Source organism: Hydra vulgaris, chromosome 06 (genome assembly GCF_038396675.1).
Source record: "Hydra vulgaris chromosome 06, alternate assembly HydraT2T_AEP".
In the NCBI taxonomy this organism is placed as follows: domain Eukaryota; kingdom Metazoa; phylum Cnidaria; class Hydrozoa; order Anthoathecata; family Hydridae; genus Hydra; species Hydra vulgaris.
The window spans coordinates 44,406,760-44,416,030 of NC_088925.1; the positions used below are offsets into that span (position 1 = coordinate 44,406,760).

General features: G+C 27.5%; 1 long non-coding RNA gene across 4 annotated transcripts; it reads left to right on the top strand.

Annotated features, from left to right (window-relative positions):
• The first annotated feature begins 914 nt into the window (after nt 1-914).
• Nucleotides 915-8,895, top strand: LOC136081889 (uncharacterized). 4 transcript variants are annotated; one of them, XR_010639223.1, is made up of 5 exons: nt 917-1,012; nt 6,697-6,969; nt 7,644-7,742; nt 8,391-8,549; nt 8,847-8,895. It is a non-coding gene; the product is annotated as an uncharacterized LOC136081889 (long non-coding RNA). The 4 variants fall into 4 exon arrangements; XR_010639225.1 differs by lacking the exon at nt 8,847-8,895 and adding an exon at nt 8,758-8,776; XR_010639224.1 differs by lacking the exon at nt 8,847-8,895 and having other exon boundaries at nt 915-1,012.
• The last annotated feature ends 376 nt before the right edge of the window (nt 8,896-9,271 follow it).

Sequence of the window (9,271 nt, forward strand, 5' to 3'; positions counted from 1 at the left end):
TATTGCTAAACGAAAAGAATACCGAAAACAAGCATTGTAGCGACAAACGATTAAACGACATCTCCTATTTATCTGATGAAATTAATTATCCCATCAACAGAAAAAAGAGCAAATTGTTATTGAAAAGTTTAAAACGATAGATATATAAAATGTATGAATTCATTTGCTTTGCATTTTCAAATTTGCTTTGAAAATTTCAAGTTTCGTTTATGCATTTGCTCAAGCTTATTTTTGAAGTCTAACTTCACAGAGTCAGACTTTAAAGTTAAAGTCGAACTTCACTCAAATTTGCTTCTTGCATTCCACCCTTACTTTAACACAATTAACGATTGGTATGGAGCTAATTCTGATTTGATGAAAAAGTTAGATATAATTGGAAGGAGTGCGCTAAAATCTCTTTTAAATGTTTCGAAACACATTAAGAACTATACGAATTCGCTATTTAAAATCAAGGAAATTTCAAAAAGTATTCAGCAAAATAAATTAAACGTGTAAATAAATTTTCAATACAAAAATCAAGTAGGGTCAAGGCACCCCCTACCCAGTAGGCACGCAACGTTTTATTCACGTTTCAATCACGTGTATTTTAGGTGACTTCGTCCAGGTTACTATTTTACGTGAAAGTCACGTGAAAGTTACGTGCCAAAATATCTCGTCTTTCGGAACTTTTTTTATTGTCAAAAAAACTGGCATAAGAAATGTGAAATAATATTTTTTATTATATCAATTATTTTTTTATAGTATAGTTTTTGTATTCATTATATTAGTTATAATTATTTACTTCTATGATAATATAATTAATTTTTATTGTAGTATTATCTCAATTAAAAAAAAAAAAAATTGGTCTATATAATATCTTTTAACGCAATGCATTTAAAACAGAACTAAAAAGAACAATATATTTTAAGTTGTAATATCTAATATTTAAATTAAATCAAATTAAGTTAAATAAATTAGTACCCTATTTGCCGTCCCTATTTGCCACACAAATAAGATTAAACTCAAATACAAGGTATGCTTTTTTTCTACTTTATGATATAATATTTTAGACTGGCGAATTTGTTCATTTTGCTTACTTAATTTAGTACGAAATAAGTTATGTTATAACGAATTTAATATTAAATTAAGAAAGCTACATGGACAAATTATAAGTTCTAGCAGAACTTATTCTTGATTCTTGAGCAATAATAATGTCTCTAGAACTTCTGCATACATTATTACTCAAGAGTCGTTTAGATAAAAACCCAAAATAGATTTTCTTTCTTTATTTGGTTTTTATCAACAAGGTTAAAGAATTTACCCAAGATTTTTTTTTTTTTTTTTTTTTTTTTTTTTAAAGTTATAAGTTTGCCGTTAAAAATAATTACAACTCTCGTATTGGTAAAATATACACATGGCGGGGGCAAGAAGAAGACAAAAATAGTCTTATCGCCAAGCTCCCAATAATCCGTAAATAATATAGCTATCAAATCTTGTCATTAAAAAAGTTATCAAATATAAAAAGAAAGAAAAGAAAGAAAAAAAAAAGAAAAATTTTTTTTATTATTATTTTTTTATTATTTTTTTGATATATTTTTTTTTTTTTAAAAAAAAAAAACAAAAAAAAACAAACAAACTAAGACAAAAACAAAAAACAAACAAACAAACAAAAAACAAACAAACAAACAAACAAAAAAGACAAAAAAAATAGAGATAATAAAACTTATTTTCAAATATAATTGAACACAAAGCAAAAATGAAAAAGAAACAAACAGACAAAAATGATATTTGAACCTATATATAAATGTTTTTAATTATTGCGATTAAGAATTCTTAATTAGGAAATATAAGATAATATCAATAAATAAATGTGTTATGTTATTTATTATTGATATATGTAGGGCAAAGGAGGGCATTAAGACCACTTTTTTCATATACTTTCAGGTTTTTCTATTGTAAAAAATGAATATTATGAATTTCACTAATATTTTTTTTCCTAGTGACAGACAACATATTTGTATACGAGGCATAGCATTTTATACGGAAAAAAAAAAGTTTTGCATAGTGCCAAGACTGGTAAGAAGTTACAAAAAAAAATCGCAAAAAATAAAAAAAGGGGGGCAATAAGACCAAGTATATTGAATGTATATATTTTTACCAAGACTTAGCGCAATTGTTAAAATTTTATTCGATAATTTAAATATTTTCCCTTTTTGTAATTAAAGTGCCTTCAACATTATATAAAATGTCAAATATGTCATAACACACCTATTTATCACTTCTATCTCCACTTATTCGAAAACCTTTTATGCGGTATACGGTAAAATACGGTACAGTAGAATTTCGACCAGGAATAAAATACTATAAAGCTAAAACTTTGTTCAAGTAAACACAAATGTATGATATTTCACAAAAACAAAATCCCCAATTATTTTAGCTCCGAAAGGTGAACTTTTGGGTCTATATAAAAGGGCCTATATAACTGTTTGGGGAGAAAAAAAGATTTAAAAAAAAAAAAAAATTTACTGTTGGAACAATTTAACTAATTATAATTTAAATTCGTATGAGAAATGTGGTCTAAAAATGAGTATTCAAGAGGTTATTATTAAATATGCCAATCAAAAAATTATAAGTAATACAGGTATACATTATAATTTGACTATTGAAGTAATCCTTTATATACGATATAATTTATACCAAGTTAAATCTATTGTCTATAGCTATTCATTATATAAATAAAACAAATTTCAAATCCAATTAGTGGTGTGTGATGACTAACCACGGATCTATGCCAAGGGTGGATCCATAGTAAGAGGGAGGCAATCGCTCCCTAAAATATATTTATTTATTTATTTTTTTTTTGTAAACTTTTATATTAACACAGCACTTTGTTTAAATTAAGTGAGTAAACTAAAGAGGCTTTTTAAAATCATCAAAAAAAATTATGGACTTGCCTGCTTAAAAATCATCAAACTGAAAATTAACCCCCCCCCCTAAATTCATAGGTGGTCAGGATCCACCAAATTGAAAAAGCATGCCTTCCCCTCCCCCCCTCCCCTATTACTACAAAGTCTTGACCCCCCTTTCACTTGATATGTGCTCTTCATTAGTGATCCAGTAGCAAAAAATTCTGACTCGTTAGTAACTTTATTTTCTTAATAATAACAAAAACATAGTGTTACTTTATAAAATCTTCAGTAAAAGCTATTTGAAACATTATGGTTAACTTTTGAGTCAAAAACGAATGAAATAAACTTAATTATTTTTTATTTCATATATCGTCGAAATATGCAAACTTATAGAGACCATTATCCTATATTTTGTCTTTTCTGTAAAATAATGTAATTATTTTACAGAAAAGACAAATATTACATTATTTTTTAATTTATCTTAAGTTTCTATCCTTAACGTGTAATATTGTGGTAATTTGAGGCTGGGAACTGAAATATCTCAAAACTTTGACACTATTACCCGAAATGTGGCCATTGAGCTAATATTTTTTTTTTTTTGCTATCTTATAAAACATTTAAATTTATCAGCAGGTTTTTTAATTTGATCAAATAACCTTATGTTTAAAAGTTACAATCATGTAAGATTTCACCTTCCCTAAAATGAGGGGGTTGTATACTTTACTTGATCATATTTTTTGAATACTTAAATAAGATTAAAAAGCTGTTGACGAACTTAAAAATATTATAAAACTGTGTGAAAACAAATATTTAAAAAGGAGTCAATTAAAAAATAATAATTTTTAAGATTATATTTTTACAAAAACTTAGAACAATTACTACACTTCCACTCCATGACTTTAACATCATCTAATTCAGTTATCATAGTACATTTTACATGATACCAAATGTCACAAACATCGCAGCACACCCACTGATCACCTTTATCTCCACAGTCACCACATTCAGGACATACAATATTGCTGTTGTCATCATTATCATTTTTATTTATTTTTTTTTTTTTTCTTTAATTTTTTGTTTTGTTTTTTTGAAGCTTCTCTTGTTCGTTTTAAACATGCTTCTGATGTTAAACTTTCACCATAGCGAAACCTTTTAACCCGTGCAGATCTTCCATGAAGAGAGGTTTCTGCACATTTAGACTGTAATTGCTTAAGAAAAAAATCTTTGATAGAGGAAGTCGATGTAGAAACTGGTAATGATGAAGCCGATGATATTGATGTTGAAATGGGAGCATCGTTAACACAAATGCTTTGAAGATTAGGCATTGAACATGATCTTGTGAGATGATTAGTGGAGAATGTAGGTTTCTTTACATGTGACTGAAAACGCTGATTAAATAAACGTGTGTCAATAGCATCTTTGTTAAGAGGGAAAATGCCAGTTCCCTTAAAACCACTTTTGACTTGTTCCATAGTAAAGGAACTCTGAAAAAGGGTACGTAGTAGCCCTGGAAAATGTTTCTTGGATACTGGTCCATTATGTGTTCTTGCATATTTTATAAGCAAACTTTGCCATTTACTTTTTACAGGTCGAAAAACTGATGTGTCTAAAGGTTGAAGAAGATGGGTGTGATGAGCAGGAATGCGTAGGAGAATAACATTATTTTTTTTTGCCAAATCAATAAGTGGGGAGCTAATATGAGAAATATGACCATCAAATATAAGAGCACGTGGGCGGTTTGCAAGATGCTTTGTATACATTAGAAATATGCTTTGAAACCATTCTAAAAAATGAGGGCACTCCATCCAGCCCTTACTACTAGTAGTATAAACAGCTCCATCAGGGCCACCTTTAACCCAGTCCATAAACAAATTTTTTCCTTTGTAGATAATGTATGGTGGCAATATATGCCCACTAGCAGAACATGCACAATTGACAGTAATTTGCTCCCGGCCTGACCCACCAATGCTTTGCGACACTCGAGAAGCACCTCGTTTTGCTAATACAATTTGCTCCTTTGGGTCAGTGATGAACCCCGATTCATCAGAATTGAATATTTGACTAGGAAGGTTAATAATTCCTGCATTTTTTAATGTTTTTTCGACTAGATCAAACCAAATTTTGATGGTCTCAGGATTTTCAGCATGGTTTCTTGAATTGCTTAAATGTTCAGTTTTTCTTGACGTAATTTTGGGATTTCGTTGTAAGAAAGCATGCAACCAGTCTTTACTTGGTCGAGAATCTATAAATGGTGTATCAATACTGTTTGTATTGATACATTAAAATAAGACATTCTGACAGCTCTTTTTCTTGCTTCACTTCTTTCACTTCACCTCTAGTAAAACCCCATCCCCAATCACCCATTAAAATAAGACATTCTGACAGCTCTTTTTCTTGCTGTGAGGTCAAAACTGTTTTTCGTCCTGGATGAGAGTCGACTGATAGTTCACCGTTTACTCTTTTCGAAAGAGCTCTCTTGTCACACCTAAAATGTTTGGATGCCTGGTTTATTGACATTTCTTTATTCAAAACAGAACTGCAGGCATCTTTCATTTCCTGGCTATTTGAGTAGGATTTCCTTCCTCCCTGCTTTAACTTTTTGTATGTTCGAACCATTTTAAAAAAAAAAAAAAAAACTTTTATTTTCAAAAATACATTTACAAAATTTATTTTTACATTAAAAAGTTGCTTTTAATTTTAGTCATAATTTTTTAACTAAATAGTATGAAATTTATAGCTGATTTAAATTTATTAGAGAGTTTTGCCATTTTTTACTAGTCAGGCAGGGCATTAAGACCTACTTGTTTTAAAATAAAAGTTTTATACTCTGAGTAAACTAATAAATAAAATTTTTTGTAATAAGTATCTCAAATAAGTCTTACCTTTGCTAGTATAACAAAAAAAAATTGTGTGCAAGATAATTTTAAAGGTATATGTTTAAAATGTCAAAACCTTGATTGGACGGCTCAATGAGTCAATGATTTTTACTAGAATAAATATGACATTTAAATTATTATTTTTATGTCTAAATATTACTTAAGTAGAATGTGTAACTTTAAAAAAAGACTTACTAAACTTAGATAGTACTTTACTTTCAAGAAAAATAAAAGCAAACAACTTGTTATAGACTTTTTAATTAAAAACTGAGGAGCACCGATATTGGAAAATTTTTTCATTAACTTCGAACAAAATTAAAAACTGCCGTAAAAAACGTCGATATTGAAAACCAAATTAATCATGGTAAAAAATTAGTTGTTAGTCCAAGAAATGATTTAAACTACTTGCTTACGTAGAAAGCAAATATATATCATGAAAAACTTAGTAAATTATTATTTACACAATAGCATAAAGGAATTTAGTATTAGCTTTGCTCAAAAAGGTCTTATTGCCCCTCTGATCTTATTACCCCGCTTTACCCTATATATTATTATTAAATACTTAATCTTTTTATAATATATGACATCTTGATCTCGTGCTTTACTTGTTAAAAAATGTTAATACTTATTTCCTTTTTTTATATTATTTAAATATTATATGGTTAATATATATATATATATATATATTCGAGTTATGCGAAATTATTACTATATATATTATATGACTTTTATTACTATTGTTATTATGTACAATATAAAACAGGTTATTAATGCGGATTTGTTCGATGTTTTCCCCACAAAAAGATAATTATGATGCTATTGTATTTAAAACTGCATTTTACTTATCTTTCAATGTTGACAACCTTCCAATATGTAAAGCAAGTTTCTCTCAAGTATAGCATTGCTTTTTTAAAAATTGTTTAATGATTTAGATCAAAGAAATAGCAACACCAGAAAATCTAGTTGCCAAAACAGTTGGTGACTCACCATGTAAGATTTGTGTTAAAAATTTGTGATTTAAGATGATTATTTAATATTCATATTATTATTTAAGTTTTTATTTGTTTCTTTTGAGCTAAATTTGGTGTTGTGAGCTATTATTGGAGAAAATATCGACTTATTTATTAGATAAAGTTTGATGCCTGCTCTTACCCCGTTTCCTTCTTCATGTTTCAATCATGTATATTTTAGGTGACCTTGTCCAGGTGACAATTTTACTTGATTAAAACGTGAATGTTACGTTGCCAAAATATTGTGTATTTTGGAACTTTTTTTATTCATAATAAAAACCTGTAATTAGAAACTTGGAAAGATATTCTTTATTTACTATTTTTTTATAATTTAGTCTTAGGGATAACCTTATTCAGGATATTCCCAGAATACCAGATATTTTTCTGAAATTTATCTTTTTCCAAATATCCGAAAAGTTTTCCATACATACAACTTTTATTACAACATATAACAAGTATATATTATTCATCTATTTGTTTTTATGTTATTTTAGTCATCATTCATACAAAAATTAAGAAAAGTTTTTAAAAAATTGAGAAAAGACTTGGCTGAATGCAGAATTAAGGGGAAAATGAGGGGGGAAATATTCTGAATTTTTTCCGGATATTTTCCGCAAATTTTTTCCGGATATTTTAGATATAATGATTACATGAAATATGTAGTTTATATATTCATTATTGTAATTACTTTTTATTTTACTTTTATAATAATGTAATTATTTTGCATTGTAATTTTATAATAATTAATTTAAAAAGTAGGGCGTAAGATATCTTATAACGTCGCAATGCATTTTTGACAAAAATAAAATGTCACATATATAATATTTTATCCAAACATATTATCTTATAACCAAGTTTTATCAATTTAGGTTTAATAAATATATTATAAAGCTTAGTTCAAAATTGTGTAACGTTATGGCAGATAATTCTCATATTGCAACACGCAAAAGATCAAACCCTACTACAAGGTATACTTTTTTTCTACCATATTGTATACTATTTTAGACTGTCAAATTTGTCAATGTAATTAATTTGATAATAAATAAGTTATAACTTATTTAATATTAAATTTATTAAGCTCTATGACAAATGATAAGTTCTGCATAAAATAATATTAACTAGGAAGACCCAATGGTATTGTTATGTTATTGCCTAGGAATATCATTCTGTAGTAAGACCCAATAACCTTTTAACTTTTAAAGTTTGAGAAATTTCACTTTTCCCTCTCTTTGTCTTCTTTTGTGATCACACTCTGTAGTAAGAATTTGATTTAATTCATATCTTGTTGGAGAATGCAACTTGATTCTGAGTTGAATTTTCAGCACTCTGTATTTATTGGTGACCTAATTTGACAATACTTTATTATACATATTTTTAGTTTTATACTTAATATATTGTATATAATTAGGGGTAGATGAGGCTCCTTAGCCGTGGTGAATGTTTCCACAGCAAAAGGAGCCTCAAGGTGAAAATCGGACCATGGATAAGGAAAATCATGATATAAAATCCCCACTATAATGCTTTGTGTTTATGTGATAACTATTACATTTTTATAAATTGTTTTAAATTTTGTGTGCATTCTAAAATGACATTTAATGCTGTTCAAAACTTTGTAGATTACTCATTTAAAGCAACTTTGTGGGCTGTCACCTTTGCATCTAGTGAGTTAATGTATGAACAAGTTAATGCAGAAACAGATGCAAATATAAGAAAATGGAAAACAAAGAAAACAAATTATCATGTTATCACATAGTACACAGATGTTATCACATAAGGTGAGTACAGGTCTTTTTCTAATCACGCCCATCAGTTATTAACTTTATAGATATAGATAAATCTATAGATAGATATTAGATATAGATATATATAGATAAAAAATATTTTTTTAAACTTGTATTTTTTATTATGTACTTCTTTTTTTTTAATCTTCTGTCGACTTTTTTGTTACATCTTTTTTTATTAAATACTTATTTACTTTTTTAGCAATCAGAGTATAAAATTAGAAGGCAAATAACTTTTATTTTTTTACATTGTATGTAGTATTGTTTTCTTAAAATTCTTTAATAATTTAGATAAAAGAAAACAAATAACACCCTAGAAAATCTTGTTGCTAAAAGTAGTTGGCAACTCTCAAAGTAAGATTTGTTTTAAAAGTTTGTGATTTAAGATAATTATTAAATAATCATATTATTATTTAAGATTTTATTCGTTTCTTTTCAGCTAAATCTAATTCATTAGGTAAAGTTTGATGCGTGCTCTTATAGAAGAAAATATCGACTGATTTGTTAGATTATGTTTGAAGCGTGCTTTTATGGGAGAATAGATATATAAGTTTGAAGCGTGCTCTTCGTAAGTTGCAGATCTACGACTTCGTACTTATTACTTTGGATATAAGGAGGATATTTTAACAAAAATGCAGCTTTTATTACAAATTAAAAATTTTTATGTCAAGAACTAATATACTGACTAATAAAACCATGTATTTATACGTATTAAA